The sequence below is a fragment of the Hemitrygon akajei genome, chromosome 11 (genome assembly GCF_048418815.1).
Source record: "Hemitrygon akajei chromosome 11, sHemAka1.3, whole genome shotgun sequence".
In the NCBI taxonomy this organism is placed as follows: domain Eukaryota; kingdom Metazoa; phylum Chordata; class Chondrichthyes; order Myliobatiformes; family Dasyatidae; genus Hemitrygon; species Hemitrygon akajei.
The window spans coordinates 88,251,294-88,272,138 of NC_133134.1; the positions used below are offsets into that span (position 1 = coordinate 88,251,294).

The 20,845-nt window shown below is 45.3% G+C and overlaps 3 non-coding genes across 3 annotated transcripts; all 3 read right to left on the bottom strand.

Moving 5' to 3' along the window:
- Positions 1-13,736: 13,736 nt before the first annotated feature.
- On the bottom strand, positions 13,737-13,809 carry trnav-aac (transfer RNA valine (anticodon AAC)). Its single transcript has one exon. It is a non-coding gene; the product is annotated as a tRNA-Val (tRNA).
- Positions 13,810-15,899: 2,090 nt separating this feature from the next.
- On the bottom strand, positions 15,900-15,972 carry trnav-aac (transfer RNA valine (anticodon AAC)). The gene has a single exon. It is a non-coding gene; the product is annotated as a tRNA-Val (tRNA).
- Positions 15,973-20,515: 4,543 nt separating this feature from the next.
- trnaw-cca (transfer RNA tryptophan (anticodon CCA)) lies at positions 20,516-20,587 on the bottom strand. Its single transcript has one exon. It is a non-coding gene; the product is annotated as a tRNA-Trp (tRNA).
- Between the last annotated feature and the right edge of the window lie 258 nt (positions 20,588-20,845).

Here is a 20,845-nt window from a genome sequence, read left to right on the forward strand (position 1 = left end):
TTTGCTGATGATACTAAGCTGGGTGGCAGTGTGACATGTGATGAGGATGTTAGGAGAATTCAGGGTGACTTGGATAGGCTGGGTGAATGGGCAGATACTTGGCAGATGACGTTGAATGTGAATAAGTGTGAGATTATCCAATTTGGGAGTAAGAACAGGAAGGCAGATTATTATCTGAACGGTGTAGAGTTAGGTAAGGGAGAAATACAAAGAGATCTAGGAGTCCTTGTTCTTCAGTCATTGAAGGTGAATGAGCAAGTGCAGCAGGCAGTGAAGAAGGCTAATGGAATGTTGGCCTTTATTACAAAGGGAATTGAGTACAAGAGCAAGGAAATCCTCTTGCATTTGTACAGGGCCCTGGTGAGACCACACCTGGAGTATTGTGTACAGTTTTGGTCTCCAGGGTTAAGGAAGGACATCCTGGCTGTAGAGGAAGTGCAGCGTAGATTCACAAGGTTAATTCCTGGGATGTCCGGACTGTCTTACGCAGAGAGGTTAGAGAGACTGGGCTTGTACACGCTGGTATTAAGGAGATTGAGAGGGGATCTGATTGCAACATATAAGATTATTAAGGGATTGGACAATATAGAGGCAGGAAATATGTTCCAGATGCTGGGAGAGTCCAGTACCAGAGGGCATGGTTTAAGAATAAGGGGTAGGTCATTTAGGACAGAGTTAAGGAAAAACGTCTTCTCCCAGAGAGTTGTGGGGGTGTGGAATGCACTGCCTCAGAAGGCAGTGGAGGCCAATTCTCTGGATGCTTTCAAGAAGGAACTAGATAGGTATCTAATGGACAGGGGAATCAAGGGATATGGGGACAAGGCAGGAACCGGGTATTGATAGTAGATGATCAGCCATGATCTCAGAATGGCGGTGCAGGCTCGAAGCGCCGAATGATCTACTTCTGCACCTATTGTCTATTGTCTATAATTAGGCATCGCCAACGTCGTGTACAGTTTCAACAAAACATTCCAACCCCAGTACTCAAAACATTGATTTATAAGGCCAAAGTGCTTTCTTTACGAACCCGTTTCATGTGACGCCACTGATTCATCTGTTCTAGCGCATTCTTCCGTGCTCTACCACTCAAAGTGTAAGAGGTACCCTGGTTGATTCTCCTAAAGCGCAACACTTCACACTTCTCTGCATTACATTCCATCTGACATTTTTCAGCCCATTTTTTCTAGATGATGCTGTGGGTGTCCAGTCAACACCCAATTTTGATGTCATCTGTAAACTTGCTGATCCAGTATACGGCAGTATCTTCCAGACTGTTGATATAGATTACAAACAGGGGCATTGTCTGCACTTTTTTAAAATACAAGATTGGCACATTTGTTTCTGTAGAATCCTTTTGCAATGTGTCGAAGAGCGCTGCAGAACTGTTTGCATTCAGTTCAATTGGCTACAAAGTTATCTCATCAATGTCATGGCCCGATATCTCACCAAGAATGCCAACCGCCTTCTTCGCCTTACTGTCAACGGGTCCTTCAACCCATGGTCTCGCTTATCTGCAACACTCTGCAGAGCTCTGGCCTTTACTATGTAAGCGCAGTCCTAATTTAAAGTAACACACACAAAATCCTGGAGGAACTCAGCAGGCCAAGTTCGGTCAGTTTGCTTACGCCAGTTCACTATACCTGACATAAGTGTCCTTTTTCCTCCCTACATGCACAATATCCCCCGGCAGCTGTGATTCTCAATAGGTCTGTTTTAATTTTAGACATTATCTGCTTATGAGTTACCATAAGACTATACGACCGACCATACTTTATACAAGCGGTCCGATATCACTCTCACATCTCTTTTACACCTTATGTATCTGAAGAAACTTTTGTTACCTGCTTTAATATTATTGGCTAGAATACTTTTTGTTCCACGTTTACACTCTTAATAACTTTATAGTCGCCTTCTGTTGGTTTTTAAAAGCTTCCCAATCCTTAACTTCCCACTAATATTGCTGTACTATATGCCTTCTCTTTGGCATGAATGTTGGTTTTGACGTCTCTTGTTAGCCACGGTTGTGTCATCTTTCTGAAACCCCGCTGATTTCCTTGACTGCGTAAGTCTAGTGAGGACACCCTCCAGTCCCGCCAAGCCCGTGAGACTGAGACGGCTTTCCCACCGCAAACCCCGACTTGTGTGGGTGCTGTGTAATTTGCTACTCTGTTACAACTCAGTGCCACGAAATAACCGACAGCACACTGCATACGATTAAAGGAATTCTACTAAAGGGTTAGTTTAAAAAAAACCTAAAGGGGCCCATTATAATTGAACAGTCAAATGCGCACAAGCTGGAGTTCAACTCTTTCCAAATTCATATTCATCGATCCTCAGTCGACCTTGGCGCCCGGCTCTATCGAATCACAGTCCCTCACTGGGAAGTAGCTTACGATAGGTTCTCTACAGGGTTTTTTCTCTTCATATGTCGCCTAACAAAAGACGCAGCTCGCAGCCCAAAGCGCCCATTACTTCTAGTATAACAGAAACACAGCTTCTACTGTAAGACCATTACGTTAGCAGTGAAACCTCTCCCAGGGTGTTCCACTCTCCCCCCCCCAGTAAAATTAGTCATATCTTCATGACATTAGAATAACTTAACCTTTTGATTATGCCTGCTCTTATTTGCTTGATTCTGCTTCGTAGCATAGACCTCAGCTAATTCAGAAGCCTTTTACAGTTCCCTCCTCATATCAGCCATAAACTTCAGATAAATCTTCTGTTGTAGATCTTCCCCGCCAGTCCCAAACCAGAGGTCAATGGGCAACCTCGCTTCGTGCCCAAACATCAGATAATACGGGGAGTACTCGGTATTTTCATTCTGTGTATAGTTGCAGCAGTGGACCAGATATCCAAAGTGTTGACTTCATAGCAAAGGTCCGATGGAACCTCTCGGGCTGGGTATCACCCTGCTGCTGATAAGGCATAATTCTGCACTTCTCGACTCCAAGCATGTTCAGTAACATATGTATGAGCCTACTCTAGAAATTCCGTCCCAGGTCGCTATGAACCCGCCTGGGGAGGCCAGAATAAACTGAATACCTAACCCATAACACTTTGGCCCACCCTGGACGTCCTCTAATCTTTGGCGGGAAAGGCTTGCACATATCTGCAGTGATCCGGAAAAACAAGACATTCGTCATGTTGCTGACATCAGGCTCTATTGATAGGAGATCCATACACACCAGATCAAGTGGCCCCGCAAGCTGCAAATGGGATAACGGAGCTGCCCGCGTCGGTAGCGTCTTCATCCCTATGCATCGAATACATGATTTACAGTACTCTTCGACCTCCAGCTTCATTCGGGTTCAATCGAACCGATCTCTGAACAATCGATAAGTCTTGTCAACCCCCAAAATGCCGGAATTATCATGAGGTGCCTTCAACACAATCCTCTGACTCTTCTCAGGCAGAACCAACTGGGAACGCCGAGGCCTGTCTGGAGGCGACGTGGCCCGGTATAAAATCTGTTTCCTCAACTCCAGTCTGGGCCACGCACTCAGACATCGCAGAGTGTTTCATCTTGTGCATTTGGGCCAAGTACCCTTTCGCAACCGCTGACCAAACGATATGATGCATGGGTTATCTCGTTGAGCGGCTGCCACTTCCCCAGGACTCAATTCCGGCAACTGCTTTGTTTTGAGAGCAGTCATGTTGTAGTAAGCTTGTGGAATGACACCATCAAAAGCTCACAAGTGATCTACTGCTTGATTCTGCCCTTGTATTTCCTGTGCCTTTTGCATGACGGAAATCCAGCACATCACTTTAACTACAGGATTGCCCTCCCACTCTCTGCCCCTGTCAGCCCTTCATGTACACGTCTGGACAAAGCACCGGCATCAAAGTTACGACTCCCCCGGCCGGTACTTGGTCTGAAATCTTACGCAGACAACGCCGCTAACCACCGATGGCCTGTGACATCCAATTTCGCCGAGGTCAGGATATACGTTAATAGGTTGTTGTCCGTCCTCACCTCGAACTTGACACCATATAGATCATCACTTAGCTTATCCACCACAGCCCATTTCAATGCCAGGAACTCTAACTTGTCGTTGGCGTAGTTTCGCTCAGAGGGCGAAAGACTCAGGCTGGCAAATGCGACAGGTCTTACCCTATGCGCTGGTCCTGATGCACACCCTAAGCCCTCTCTGATGGCATCTATAAGCAATACATATGGCAACCGGGGGACTGTAAAGGACAGCACAGACGCATTCGTCAGCAGCTCCTTCACCAACTGAAAGACCTCTTCACATTTCGCATCCCACCTCGGTCTAAAAGGCTCCGAAAGGCTACGACACTCTTTACCCTCCTCTCATTTTGTCCTCCACCCTTTCTTTCCCAAGGGAGGGTAACGGCTTTAGATAATTCCTTAACGAACCTCCGATTATATCAGAGCCCAAGGAACGAGCACAGGACACTCACAGTCTGGGGCCTTGGTCATGTGGCCACCGCCTCTATCTTAGACGGCACTGAAGTTATTCCATTTCGTGAGACTATGTGATCGACATAGTTGACAGACGTTTTGCAAAACTGGCACTTATCCAGGGAAAGTTTTATCCCTTCAACTTTCAGGCGGCCTATTCAGTAGCCTCGCTTCATCTTCCTTCAAGGTGGACCCGAACATTATGAGATTGTCTAGGTACACCAACACCACAAGCAAATTCATATCCACCACCGTTTTCTCCATGACGCGCTGGAAAGTCGCCGGGGCACCCGATACACCCTGGGGCATCCTTTCAAACTGGAGGAATCCCAGTGGACATATGAATGCCGTCTTCACTCATGGGGATCTGATAATATCCACTTCTCAAGTCCAGCACACTGACCCACTTCGCACTACCTAGATAGGCCAGCGCGTCCTCGATTGGGGACTGAATGCCTGCTTAGAGTCGAATAGTTCACACACATTCGTACTTTCCCATTCTTCATGCTGTCCACCACTATTACTTATAGGGGCTTCTGGACTCAGTGATGATCCCAATTTCCTTCAGCTTTCGCAGATGCTGCCGAACGTCTTCCACTTCTGCATCCGCTGGTCGGCGCGAACTTCCTCTGAACGGGATGATGGTGTGGCAAGTAGTCTTGGAACAACCCACATAAACTCATCAGTAGAAAAGGCACCTTCCAGCTTCAACATCTTCTCTTATCAGCCTCCTCTTCCAACCTCCAGGTGCCGGGGAGTCCCTAAAATTGAATGACTTAGCAGTCAGCTTTCCCATTTTCGGAGAGAGTGTCTTCCCGGTTTTTCTCACAGGGGCACTAGTCATTAACGTCACATGACTCCTTCTCATGGTCGTCCGGAGCATTCGGCAAGAGGGCCTCGGAATCAGGCATTCTGGGAAATTTGGGGTTTCCCGTTAGGCTAGCTACTTTCACAGGTTTGGACTGGGTGTACAACACGGTTCCTCGCTTACGCTCATCATTCAGCCCAGTGGCCATGAATTTCCTCAAAAGCGGCTCGGAACACAGGGTGAATAGACAAACTCTCTGCAACTCTCTCTTTGCAGGCTCCCATTAGCCTCCTCACAATAGGAGTATTTGTCCCCACAAAAATTGATGCTTCGCTCTTCTCAACCGAGTCTGGACAAACCAACACTGATGTATCAAGGACCTCAGCTACTCCCACAACTGCCTCCGATCACTCCAGCTTCAATGACAATCGCTAGTATAACTGTCGCCAGCACCAGTCGCTCCCCTTCTCGCGGGATGTCGTTCATAGCAGCCCTCAGGTGCTCCGATTCCATGTCCGCTTAGTCGTGCGAGGTGGCCGCACATCTCAGTTCTGAACTTTGCCACGAGCACATTTACCACTCCCCGGGGTGAGCTATCAGTGGCCACTTCAGCCAAGGCAGCTACAACCGAGGACTCTACCGTGCTAACGGAGGCCACCCACGCTTCTGTCGCATTCTCCTTCACTCTTACTTCTCTGATCAGCTCGACAAACTAGGGAGGGGGGCGCGTCTTATGAGACATTCGGAGATCCCAGCGATCTTGGCCTGTGACTGTGCGCCTTTCGCCACGTGGTCCATTCTTAACTGATTCACCTCAGCCGTTTGAATGACACCCCCCACCCCCCACGCCGTAAGCAAGTCAGCTGCCTCTCTGGCCGAAAAATGTAGGTGAAATGTTTCTCCCCCTTCTCCTGAAACATATTCCGAAAACCCGTCATAAGTTCCACTGGGCTTCCCGTCGCGGCAAAAACATTTTCTAGCGCTTTCATGTAATCGGCAGAAGTAACAAAGGGATTTACCGTTTTCAAGATTCTCAATACGTCAGCAGCCGCCCCTCAGCCTATCTACCAATCGATGTCTTTTATGTCATCAGAGCACTGCCACTCAGCCAGCATCTGAGAGGTGTGCTGCGCCCAAGTCTCATATTTCTCCTTCCCCTCGGGGTGCGCAATATTCCTGACAGCTTGCTGAGCCTACGATAACAGGGACTTTGAAACTGGGCACGTAGCTATTTATTTATTCGATGTAAGCGCCAATACCACCCCAGAATCCTCACCCCCTCGCTGGAGGACTCTTTAGACCTTCCACGTCAGACATCTCCTTTCTCTCGCTCCGCAAAAACGCGAGCAACTTGTCTTTAAAGTCTCCGCCCCCAGCTATGAGAAACTCGGTTTCCGATTCGGCACCCTCGCGTACCTACCCCTCCTTCCAGAAAGTGTTGTCAGCCGACGTACGCGCTCTCCCACCTCTCCCACCTCCTCCCTCCGCCACCTCTCTTGAGGCCCCAGTTCAGCGCTAGTCTGAACTAAAACCAAGTCTTTGCCCGCCATTTTGTCAACATCCATTTAATGATCGTAACTGATCCCAATGCTTTAACGGTCCTTAAAGTCGGAATTAACAATTTATTGGGGCTACGTATGTCTACCCCATTCATTACACACACATTCATTAAACGATCTCGGCGATTGTAGGGATGACGTATAGCGCACTGAAAAGCTTGAGCATGTAGATATTTCGCGAAGCATCAAGTTCAATAAGTCAGCGTGACAGGACGAGATATATCCCAGGCGACTGTGGGAGGCTAGGGAGGAGATTGCTGAGCCTCTGGCGATGATCTTTGCATCATCAATTGGGACGGCAGAGGTTCCGGAGGATTAGAGGTTTGCGGATGTAGTTCCCTTATTCAAGAGAGGGAATAGAGATAGCCCAGGAAATTATAGACCAGTGAGTCTTATTCAGTGGTTGGTAAGTTGATGGAGAAGATCCTGAGAGGCAGGATTTATGACATTTGGAGAGGTATAATATGATTAGGAATAGTCAGCATGGCTTTACCAAAGGCAGGTCGTGCTTTACGAGCCTGATAGGGTTTTTTGAGAATGTGACTAAACCCATTGTTAAAGGTAGAGCGACAGATGTAGTGTATATAGATTTCAGCAAGGCATTTGATAAGATACCCTGTGCAAGGCTTATTGAGTGAGTAAGACGACATGAGATCCAAGGGGATCCAGAACTGGCTTGCCCACAGAAGACAAAGAGTGGCTGGAGACGGGGCATTTTCAGCATGGAGGTTGTTGATAAGTTCTGTGCCTCAGGGATCAGTTCTGGGAACCCTACTCTTCGTGATTTTTATAAATGACCTGGATGAGGAAGTGTAGGGATGGGTTAGTGAATTTGCCGATGAATTTGTCAGAAAAGGAAAATAATTTGAAAGTTGAACAACCGTGATCAGGGACCGATTCTCCCCAGTGCAATGTACGAAAGATTTGCTAAATAGTGCATTTGGAACATACTAATCCATCTCCCGCCATTTGTCGATCAGTGAAGACAGGTGCTCGAAGGCACGTAGATAGGGATGATTGGGACAAAGGGAGTGTGTCACCCTGCACAGTGGTCTCAGATGAGAATAGTACACAATTCTTCTCTTTGCTCCATACACGTTACCTTCCCTCTTATCTGCCTCCTTATACCACCAGCCAGCTTTAACAAACTTCTTATTCTGGTACGTGGCCCATCTTTTTTAGTCCTGATAAACGGTTACGGCATAAATACTGACTTCTCTTTGTCCAGCGTTAAGTAGGTGAGGTTAAGCTCAGTTTACAGAAACAGAAGTACAGTACTCCCCATTGAATAAACGTGGTTGCGTCCCTTCCAATTATTTGATTTATACAAAAGTCTGAGCGAATGTATCTGCCTGGTTTCGAAAAAGGGATCTTTCGCGTGTTAGGCGAACGTGATAACCACTACACTACAGAAACATCGCGGTTGCTATCATGTACCACTTAAAGCAGATACAATACACAACACACACTTCCAGCCAGTAGAAGCAATACACTAATGACTGACTTATATACTGACATCACCCAGAACACCAATAAAAAATGAATGCAGTGAATCATTTCCTTTCATAATAATCTTAACGAATCCCACCATAACTGAAACTGGCTCCCGCTGAGTCCAGATAAGGATGTAGAAATGAACCACGTATTTCAAAATCCGCCTATCGTCCTGTGACTTCATTCATGTGTGTGTGTCAATTGGAATTCTCAATGCGGAGGAAAAAAAAACTTTCAAAATTGTTCATAACGGCCGATACTGAGAACTGGGGAAATAAATGCAGATGCAGACAGGCGCCCGGGACGGGAGAGGCTTCAGAGTAGAATGAACGAGAAATTCAGACACAGAGCGTACATAGCGATGACAATTCTGTTCATCCCATATGCACCATATTCAAATGGTCTTGCCGTTCATCCCGCCTGTGATGGGCCTGCAAAATTGACCGAATGCTTGCAAAGTACCAAAAAAAAAAAAAACCTGGGACAGCAGGTTTCCCTTTGAGTAGTAATCGTCAGTATACACGTTCTTACTGAGAAACTGGAGCACGAGTAATATTTACGTTGCCGTCCTTCATCGAACTGGGATCTATTGGAGTGTAATGTGACCACGATAACCACTACACTATAAAAACTGCTGGGGTGTAAAAAAACAAGACCAGCTTACATAGAACGTGGAAACTTGCTGGACGTTGAAGAGGAAATCGAATGATGCCTTTTCAGTAAATATGTCATCTGTGAGAGAAAGCGGAGGCTGGTGAAGTGTTTCTCTCCTATCCATTTTGTGAATTCTTGTCACAATACGCACACGAATGTGGAGTAAACCTTCTGGTCATGCAGCAGCAACGAGAGAGAATTCGCCGGTAATGTTTTGCGAGAAGAACCTTTTATCCGTGCAACGATCTGGCGAACCTGTTCATCACCGCTCCACTGAATCCGTCCATGGTGCTACGGCGCTTTAAGGAAAGGGATCAGAGGAACGACACACTCACCGTAATTTTTCAGTGCGGATTGGGAGACAGTTTCAAACAAGCAGGCCGGGTGCTGAAGTTTCTGAGGCCCAGCTAGTGAATGATAAGTAGCCACCACTCTGCATTCCAGAGGTCTCAGTATCAGTGTAAATAAAGTATCGATCAAATGTCTTGGCATGAATTGTCACTCCAGCACTTTGTCTTTCTTGTTACATACAAACAAGGCGATACGAACGGAGGTGGAGGGATGGGATGCGGTTTTGAGTTAACTTCAACTTAGTGAATGTAACGGAGATGAAGTCATGTCAGAAAAATACACTCTACTATCATCGAATGGACTGAGTCAGAAAAGGAAAAGAGGTTCCCAGCGCTGATGAGGCAGAGATTGATCGCTCTCCTACGGCAACGCCATTGTGACAAATCAGGCAATGGCGATTGTTGCATGGAACCCCCTTCAATAAATGAGTTTCCCTGCATAAACTAAGAGCGACTCTGAGGGTTCCACACCGCTGTCTACTTTTCACTGGACAGACGTCTTGATCAGTTAATTTACTTGGCATTCGCACCGTCCTCGAGCTGTACTGATGAGATGAAACTTGCTCTGATCTTCTGATAACGATGGAATTGCTTCAGCTTCTGCTAATTTCTTCAAATTCCATATGTCAGATTATATGAAATGTTGCATAACCGTGTTCGGAGACCGATTCTTCCCAGTGCAATGTACTTCTGATTTGCTAAATAGTGCATTTGCAACATCCGAATCCTTCTCCTGCCATTTGACGATCAGTGACGCCAGATACTAGAAGGCACGTAGATAGGGAAAGTTTGGGGATGAAATGACAAAATGGCTGGTGAGTGAATCGATTGTACGTACCTGTGATGAGAAGAGTCGTAGCTCAGCAGATATCACAGTGGGGGACAGTACGAGTGTGTCCCAGTGTCAGTAGTCTGAGATGAGAATTTTGCACAATTCTCCACGCTCCCAACACCTTACATTCGCTCTCATCTATCGCCTCCTATCACCAGCCAGCGTGTACACACGTTTACCACACTTCTTATTTTGGTTCCTGGCGCTCCTTTTCTAGTCCTGATGAACGGTCACGGCATAAATGCTGACTGATTTTCCTCCAGAGTTTTCTGGATGAGCGGATGCTTTGTTTATGGAACGAGTAATAGAACTACTTCTCAAGACCACATGACATAGGAGTTGAAGTAGACTATTCGGCCCATCGAGTCTGCACCGCTATTCAATCTTGGGTTGATCCAATTCTCCAGTCATCCCTATTCCCCTGATTTCTCCCCATACTCTTTGATGCCCAGGCTAATCAGGAACCTATACCAAGTCATGAAATACACTCCATGACTTGGCCTCCAGAGCCGCTCGTTGGCAACAAATTCCACAGATTTACCACTCTGACAGAAGTAATTTCTCTGCATCTCTGTTCTAAATGCAACGTTCTTCAATCCTGATGTCGTGCATTCTTGTCATTGGCTATCCTACCATGGGAAATAACTTTGCCATATCTATTTTGTTCAGGCCTTTTAGCATTCGAAATGTTTCTTTGAAATCCCCTCTTCATTCTCCTGAAGCCCAAGAGCTTCCACATGTTCCCCATGCGTTTACCGTTTCATTCCTGGAATCATTCTCGCGAATCTTCTCTGAACCCTCTCCAATGTCAGTATGTCCTTTTCTAAAATAAAGAGCCTAAAACTGCACACAATACTCTGTGTTGTCTCACGAGTGCCTTATACAGCCTCAGCATCACATCCCTGCTCTTATATTCTATACCTCTTGAAATGAATGCCAACACTGCTTTCGCCTTCTGCATAACTGATTCAAGCTGGAGGTTAACGTTTAGGCTGTCCTGCACATGGACTCCCAAGTCCCTTTACATCCCTGCATTTTGAACTTTCCTCATCTAAATAATAGTCTGCCCGTTTATTTCCTCCACTAAAGTGCATGACCATCCACTTTCCAACATTCTATTTCATTTGCCACTTCTTTGCCCATTCCCCTAAACTATCTACGTTTCTCTGCAGGCTCTCTGTTTCTTCAACACTACCCGCTGCTCTACCTATCTTTGTATCATCGGCAAGTTTAGCTACAAGTCCATTAATCCCATAGTCCAAATCATTGACATATATCGTAAAAAAAACAGCAGTCCCAGAACCGACCCCTGTGGAACTCCACTGGTAACCGGCAGCCAGCAGAATATGATCCTTTTATTTCCACTGTCTGTTTTCTGCCGATCAGCAAATGCTCCACTCATGCTGGTAACTCCGCTGTTATTCCATCGGCTCTTATCTTGCTGAGCAGCCTCAAGTACTGTACCTAACAAAAAGCCTTCCGAAATTCCAAGTAAAGCACATCCACTGCATCTCTTTCGTCTACGCTGCCTATAACTTCCTCTAAAGTTTGCAGTAGGTTAGTCAGGCAGGAGTTTCCTTTCAGGAAACCATGCCGGCTTTGGCCTAACTTATCATGTGCCTCCAGGCGCTCCATTATCCTATCCCTAGCAATCGATTCCAAGATGTTCCTAACCACTGATATCTGGCTAGCAGGTCTATACTGTCCTTTCTACTGCCTCCCTCCCTTCTTAAATAGCGGAAAAACATTTGCATTTCTCCAGTCATCCGGTACAATGCCAGAATCTATCGATTCTTGAAAGATTATTGTAAATGCTTCCGCAACTTTTCCAGCTACTTTCTTCAGAATCCGAGAGTGCATTCCATCAGCTCCAGGAGATTTATTCACCCTCAGACTATTCATCTTCCCGAGCAGCTTCTCCGTCGTAATTTTCACTGCGCATACTTCACTTCACTGACACTCTTGAATGCCCGGTATACTGCAGAGGACTTCCACTGTAAAGACCAATGCAAAATACACATTCAGTTCCTCTGCCATCTCAGCGTCTCTCATTCCAATATCTCAATTTTCTATTGCTCCCATATCTACCCGCAACACTCTTTTACCCTTTATATACTTAAAAAAACTTTTACTCTCTTCTTTGATATTAGTTGCCAGCTTCTTTTCTTAATTCATCTCTTTCTTGCTAATGAACTTCTTAGTTTCCTTCTGCAAATTTTAGAAGCTTCCCACTATCTTCTCACTATCTTTGGCTTCCTTGTATGCCTCTCTTTTACTTTTACTTTGTGTGTAGCTTCACTTGTCAGCCACTGTAGTTTCCTTCTTCCTTTCGAAAATGTCTTCATATTTGGAACATATCTGTCGTGCACGTCCCTCATTTTTCGCAGAAACTCCAGCCATTGCTGCTGTGCTGTCCTTCCTGCTCGTGTTCCTTTCCAGTCAACTTTGGCCAGTTATTGTAATTTCCTTTAATCCACTGAAATACCGAAACATTGGAATTTAGTTTCTCAGTCTCAGATTTCAAAGTAAATTCGATCATAATGTGATCACAGCTCCCTAAGGGTTCCTTAACCTTCAGCTCTCTTATTACCTCCAGATCATTGCACAACACCCTATCCAGCACAGTCGATCGCCTAGTGGGCTCAACAACAAGAGTTTCTAAGATGCCATCCCTTAAACATTCCACAAGTTCTCTTGAGTTCCAGTGCTGGCCTGCTTTTCCCAATCCACTTTCTTGTTAAAATCCCCAACGATTATCATGACATTGTCCTTCTGAAACGCCTTATGTATATCCTGCTGTAATTTGTAATCTACATCCCGGCTACTGTTTGGAGGCCTGTATACAACTGCCATTAGGATCCTTTTACCTTTGACATTTCCTAACTCAATCCATAGGGACTCTGCACCTTCCAGTGCTATGTCATACCTTTCTAATGATTTACTACCCTGGAGATCCTGCTTTTCAGCTTCCTGTCCAAGTTCCTGAATTTTCACTTAAGGCCTCATCCCTTTTCCCACCAATGTCATTGGTACCATCCTGTACCAAGGCTTCTGGTTCTTCACCCTCTGCCTTCACAATACTCTGCAGCCGATCCGAGACATCCCATATCCTGGCAAATGGGTGGCAACCCACCATGCGGGTATCTCTATCACGCTGATAGAACCTCCTGTCTGTTCCCCTGAATATTGGCGAAAACTGGAGATGAAATGAAAAACTACGTGCTGAGTGAATCGAACGTACGTATCTGGGATGAGAAGAGTCGCAGTTCAGAAGAGATCACAGCGTGGGACAGAGTGTGTCACCGGTAACAGCGGTCTCTTTTGAGAAATTTACACAATTTTTCTCCACGCTCCCTGCATCTTACGTTCCCTCTCAAATGTCTCTTCCTATCACCTGCCAACGCATACACACCTTCAGCAAACTTCATATTCTGGTTCGTGCCCCATCTTTTCCAGCCCTGATGATTGTCATGACATAAATGTTAACTGCTCTTTCTTCAGCGTTTAGAGGGTGAGGGAATACTTTGTTTATTGAACGAGTACGGAAGTACTCCATTGAATAAACGTGTGGTTGCGTCCTTTCGAAGGACTTGATTTATACAAAGGTATGACAGAATGTTTCTGCCTGGTTTCGAACCAGGAACCTTTTGCGTGTTAGGCGAACGTGATAACCACTACACTACAGAAACACTGTGTCTTCCTATCCTTTACCGCATGCAGCTGATAGGAGTGGACTTATACAAAACATTCACTTCCAACTAATAGAAACTCGACAGTAACCACTGAATTATATACTTAAATCAATTAAAAATGAATGGCTCATTTACACTCCTAACAACCTTCACGAATCCCGCCCCAAAGGTAGTTGGCTCCCGCTGACTCCAGTTGGGGCTGCAGGAACGCACCACGTATTTCAAAATCAGCGTGTCGCCCTTTACCTGCCTTCATGCTTGGTCCAAATAGAGCTTTCAACACAAAGGAAAACAAATAATTTCAAAATTGTCAATAACGGCAGATACTGAGAAAATGGGGACAGAAACGAAGATGGAGACAGGGCCTGAGAGGCGGAAGGTTTCAAAGTCGACTGAAGGGAAGACTCAGACACACAGAGTACACGGAATGGTAATTCTGTTCACTCTTACTGACAAACTAGGACACTAACAATGTTTACTTTGCCGTCCTCTATTGAACTGGGAATTATGGGCGTCTAATCTGACCGTGATAACCACTGCAATATAGAAACTGCTGGGGTGTTAAAAACAAGACCATTTTACATATGTAACGAGCTGTAAGGTTTCACCACTAATGCAATCGCTTCTTTGTAATATTCTCTACTGAGGTAACAGTTTCTCTGCAGCAGCGATGTTTGGGTTATGACTGGAGATAACAGGATGTATGTTAGCCAATAACAGATTGTTGCTGTACCTTGTGAGTCTAGAATGATATTTTTTCGTGTTCTTTTTAGAGGAGAGAAGAAGAGGGAAGACGCGTGTGGAAATAACTGGTAGACCACTGGACGGTGTTGACTGGGATCTGAGGGTCCGAAGGTCGGCGACGCTCGGAGGAGACCCATGCTGGAAGAAGGACTATGTGTAAGATCCAACGTGACTTTGACTTGACTTGGGTTTTTTAAAAAAAATTTCTTTAATAACACTATATTCATATTAAGATTCATAAAGTTCAGTCATTTAATTGCATATGGGTTAATGTCTGATATTTTGCGTCGTGGGTTTCTAACTGGGAGTTCATTACACAGCATTTGCACAAACGCGATTACCCAGTTTGGCGGGGACGAAGGCTGCTTCCCTAGACGAACACGAACTGGGCAAGCCTGAGGGTTACACATAGAACGTGGAAACCTGCTGAACGTTGAAGAGTAAATGGAAGGATACCATTTCAGTGAATCTGTCGATTGTGAGAGAAACAGAAATCTGGTGAAATGTTTCAACATGTTTCTCTCCGATCCAGATTGTGAATTCCTGTCACAATACGCACACAGCAGTGGAGTAACCCCTCTGGCCATGCAGCAGCGAGAGAGAGGAATTCACCGTCAACGTTTCGGGTGAACACCCTATATCCGAACACCGAACGGTCAAACATGTTTACCATCGCACCACAGAATCAGTCGGTGGTGTTGACGGCGCCTGAAGAGAAGGGATCAGAGGTACGACACACTCACCGTATATTGTCAATAGGGGGTGCCCCGCAGCTTAAGCAAGCAGTCCGGTGCTGAAGTTCTTCAAGTCAAGCCAGTGAATCAGAACTAGCTGCCCCGCTCATTCCAGAGATCTCACTATCAGCGTAAATAAAGTATCGATCAAGTATCTTGGCATGAACTGTCAATTGTTTATTCTCCTCCGTATTTTCGGGGGGGGGGGGTGGAAATGACAGCCTGGGTGGTGAGTGAATCGAACGCACGTACCTTGGATCGAAGTGTCACAGCTTAGAAGAGATCACAGTGTGGGAGCAGAGAGACCGTGTCACCGTAAACAGTCGTCTGATATAAAAATCTTTCACAATTCTGCGCCACTTCCCCTACACCTTAGCTCCGCTCTCAACTCCCTTCACCTATCACCTGCGGCGTGTAGACACCTTTATCAACCTTCTTATTTTGGTTCTTCCCCTTTCTTTTTGAGTCCTGATGAACGGTCCCGGGATAAATGCTGACTGCTCTTTCTCCATCGTTTTGTGTATGAGAGGACACTCTGCTTATGGAACGAATAACGGAAGTAGTCCATTAAACGTGTGGTTACTTAATTTGTACAAAATTATCAGAGCATGTTTCTGCCTGGTTTCGAACCAGAGACCTTTCGCGTGTTAGGCGAACGTGATAACCACTACACTACAGAAACGCACCGCTGCATATCATGTACCACATGCAGCGGATGCTAATGGATCTACACAAAACACGCACCACTGGCTAATAAAAACCGGTCATTAACGACGGATTTATTTACTAAAATCATATCACTGTAAATAAAAGAATCAATGCAATGGATCATTTCCGCTTATGATAATCCTCATGGACCCCCCAGAATTGAAACTGGCTCCGTCTGAGTCTCGCTGAGGTTGTATAAAAGTTCTGTGACTTCACTCATGTATGTGCGAAATAGTTTTCAACTTGAAGAAAGAGAAGAAACAGTCGAATTGTCAGTAACGGTCGATACTCAGAAAATGGGGAAAAAGGCGAAGATACAGACAGTTGCCCGAGAAGGCGAAAGCTTCAACGTAGATGGAACGAGAGATTCAGACTCACATAGCGATGGTAATTCTGTTCATATCATGTGCGCCGTATTGAACTGGTCCTGCCGTTACGTTGCCGCCCACTATCGAACTGGGAACTATTGGCGTGTATTGTGACCTTGATAACCACCGCACTATGAAAATCGTTGAAAAGAAAGTGGAAGGATACCATTTCAGTGAATCTGTCGGCTGTTTGAGAAAGTGAAATCCGGTGAAAATTTTCACTGTGTTTCTCTCCGATCCTGATTGTTAATTCCAGTCACAAGACCCACACAATAGTGGAGTAATTCCACTGGTTTGCATCAGCGAGCGAGAGGAATTCGCCGTCAACATTTCGGGTGCAGACCCTTCATCTGAGCAACGATGGATCGAACCTGTTCATCACCTTGATAACCACTGCACTATAATAACCGCTGGTGTGTAAAAAACAACACCAGTTTACATAGAACGTGGAATCTTGCTGGGCGTCAAAGAGTAAATGGAAGGATACCATTTCAGTGAAGCTGTAGGCTGTGAGTAAAAGAGGAATCTGGTGAAATGTTTCAATGTGTTAACCCCCGATCTAGATTGCGAAATCTTGTGAATTCCTGTCACAAGAGACACACAATAAAGGAGTAACTCCTCTTGTTATGCAAGGTCCTCCTTAAATTTGTTCTAAAAGGTCGTTCCTCAATTTTGAAGCTGTGCTCTCCACCAAAGAAAACATTCTGTCCACATCCATCCATCTTGCCTTTTCATCATTCAGTAGATTTCAACGAGATCACCCGTATTCTTCTAAATTACGGTGAATACAGGCCCAAAGCTGCCAAACGCTCTTCATATGCTCGCCCCCTCAATCCTGGAAACATTCTCGTGAACTCCTCTGTACTCTCACCAATGACGACACATCTCTCCTGAGATATTGGGCCCTGAACTGTTCACAATATGCCACGTGCGCCTGAGTAGTGTAAAGGTTGAGCGTTACTTCCTTGCTTTTATATTTTATTCACTTTGAAATAAATGTCAACTTTGAATTTGCCTTCTTTACCACAGACTCAAACTGTAAATTAAACTTCTGGGAGTCTTGCACGAGGATCCACGCACCTCTGACGTTGGAATTTTCTCCACATTTAGACAATATTCTGCAATATCGTCCATTTCCGAACACTTTATTCCGCCTGCTACTTTTTTTTGCCCATTTTTCCAATTTGTTGAAATCAAGCTGTAATCGCATTGCCTCTCAACACTATCTACCCGTCCTCATATCAGCATATCATCCGCACACTTTGCCGCAAAGGCATCAATTCTGTTTTCTCAATCTTGGACAAACAATATGAAAAGTAGTGATCCCAATACTGACCCCTGAGCAACACCACTAGTCACAGGCAGACAACCAGTAAAGCCCCCTTTATTGCCGTTCGCTGTCTCCTGCCTGTAAGCATAGGATTTCCCAACGCCATAGGATTTTATCCTGTTAAGCAGCCTCATGTGTGCCACCTTATTAAACACTTCTGAAAATCCAAGAAAGTTACATCCCCTGCCTCTCCTTTGTCCACCCTGCTTGTTACTTCCTCGAAGAATTCTAACAGATTTGTCAGGCAAGATTTCCCTTGTCAGAAAACATACTGATATTGAATTATTTTATCATTAGTCTCCAATACTCAGAAGCCTCATCCTGAAGAAGAGACCTCAACACTTTCTTAACCACTGAGGTTAGGCTAACTGACCTATAATTTCCTTTCTTTTGCCGTCCTCCCTTCTTGAAGTGACATTTGCAATTTCCCAGTCTACTGAAACCATGCCAGAGTCAAGTGATTCTTGAAAGATCATGACCAATACGTCCGTTATCTCTTCAGCAACCACTTCGGGACTCTAGGATGTATTCCATCTGAACCAGGTGACTTATGCACCTTAAGACCTTCAAGTCTGCCTGGCACTTTGAATTGAATGTACTTTATTTCTTACATCCTTCATAGACACGAGAAGTAAAAATCTTTATGTTACGTCTCTGTCTAAATGTGAAATCTACATTTTATAGTAAGTTATAATAGATATTATGTACAACAGGATAGTCAATATAGCATAGGAATACAGCTACGTCGGCATGAATTAAGAGGTCCGAAGGCCTCGTGGAAGAAGCTGTCCCGGACCCTGTTGGTCCTGGCTTTTATGCTGCGGTAACGTTTCCCGGATGGGAGCGGCTGGAACAGTTTGTGGTTGTGGTGACTCGGGTCCTCAATGATCCTTCGGGTCCTTTTTACGCACCTGTCTTTTTAAATGTCCTGAATAGTGGGAAGTTCACACCTCCAGATGTGCTGGGCTGTCCACACCACTCTCTGCAGAGTCCTGCGATTGAGGAAAGTTCAGTTCCCATACCAGGCAGTGATACAGCCTATCAGGATGCTCGCAATTGTGCCCTTATAGAAAGTTCTTAGGGTTTGCGGACCTATTCTAAACTTCTTATACAGTCTGAGGTGAAAGAGCGCTGTTGTGTACAGACCACATGAGATCCTCGGTGATGTTTATGCCGAGGAACTTGAAGCTGTTCACCCTCTTAAACCGCGATCCATTGATGTCTGTAGTGGTTAGTCTGTCTCCATTCCTCATCCAGTGCACAACCATCTCCTTTGTTTTTGCGACATTGAGGGAGAGCTTGTTTTCTTGACATCACTGTTTCATGATGATGACTTCTGCTCTGTAGGCTGCCTCGTTATTGCTTGACATTAGGCCAATCAATGTAGTATCGTCAGCAAATATAATTAGCAGATTGGAGCTGTGCGTAGCGACACAATTATGGGTGTACAGTGAGTAAAGGTGGTGTGTTGAGGGTCAGAGAGGCAGAGGTGGGGGACCCCACTGTTGCCACATGCCGGCGCTCTGACAGGAAGTCCAGGATCCAGCTACACAAGGCAGGGTGAAGGTCAAGGAGTCTGAGCCTCTTGTCGAGCCTGGAGGGAATTATGGTGTGGAATGTCCAACTGTAATCCAGAAACAGCATTCTGGCATAAGCATCCCTCTTTTCCAGGTGAGTAAATACGGTGTGTAGAGCTGTGGCTACTGTCGGTAGGCGAATTGTAAGGGGTCCAGTGTGGGTGGTAGCATGCTGGAGATGTAGCCCTTGACTAGCCTCTCAAAGCATTTGCTTATTATTTAGGTGAGTGCGACTGGGCACCAGTCATTCAGACATGTTACCTTGGTCTTTTTAGGTACCAGAACTATGCGACTATCCACCTACGCAATTCGGCCTCAGAGATGACCAAGCTGCAGGTCTCATCAGCTGTAGGTCTCCTCAGGAGAACAGTGCTAGTGACATCGAATCGAACGTAAAAAATATTTAGCTGGCCTGGGAGAAAGGGGGCAATGTTGGAAATTCCGCTGCGTTTAGCTTTGAATTCTGCGATGGTGTGTACACATTGCCATAAGCTACGTGCGTTGATGTTCAAGAGTTGAGTGTGGATCTTATCCCTGTATTGTTTCATCTGGAAGTGCATCGAGGAAATTGTCCCCAAGAAACTGATCAGGATCTATCCAAAATAGAAACCCTGGGTCAACATTTCCGTGCGGGCCCCTCTTACCGCGCGACACATAGCTTACATTGCCGGTAATCCGCAGGAACTCAAGAAATGCCGCATCGATGTGCGCAAAGTCATCAAGGCAGCGGAACAGCAATACAGGGATAAGACCCACACTCAACTCTGACCAACAACACAGAATGGGGGCTCTGTCAGAAGGAAGACGTAGAATGATCCTAGAGTAGCAGAAAAGATTAGAACAACATTGTGGGCCGAGTTACAGAGCTGTACTGTTCTATGTGATATGTTACATTGGGAAATTTGCTTAGGGACAGGAGGTGGCTTCATTCCGCTTTAAGAAGAAAGAACATTAATAATGTAGAGATGATGGGAACGCTGAATGTTTTGAAAAAAGTAGCTCCTTACCGGCGATGCTGAATGACCTTCTGAATGTTTGCATAATTTTCTTCTTTTTTTATTTCAAATTTTCGGCAACGCAGGTTTTGGAATAAAAGAAAGAAGATTTAGTATTTCGACACAGTACTTCAATTTACACACGACAGTTCCGTTTTCCGAAGGGTAAAGTGCGTTTAATTTCTGGAAGATCAACTGAGCGTACACGCAGCAAACATTTTAATTACAAAATCCGTCATAGCGCTTGTGACCTCGACGTGATTCGAACACGCACCCTTCTGATCTGGAGTCAGACGCGCTACCATTGCGCCACGAAGTCAAACGATACCAGAATACACTTACAGTTTCAAAACACTCCAACAAACTTTCAAACGTATACGACCACCTTTGGCTGGACGAAGTACTGGACTAGTGTAATGACAAATATATTAATCTTAAATGTACACAATTAATCCCACTGTGTTCTCATTGTGCCTGAGTCTCTAGACCCGCCTACAATCAGCACTTCGCCTCATCGGGAGTATCTCTCTCACAGTTTATTTATTTCCGTTTACACAGTACGGCCTATATTGATAAT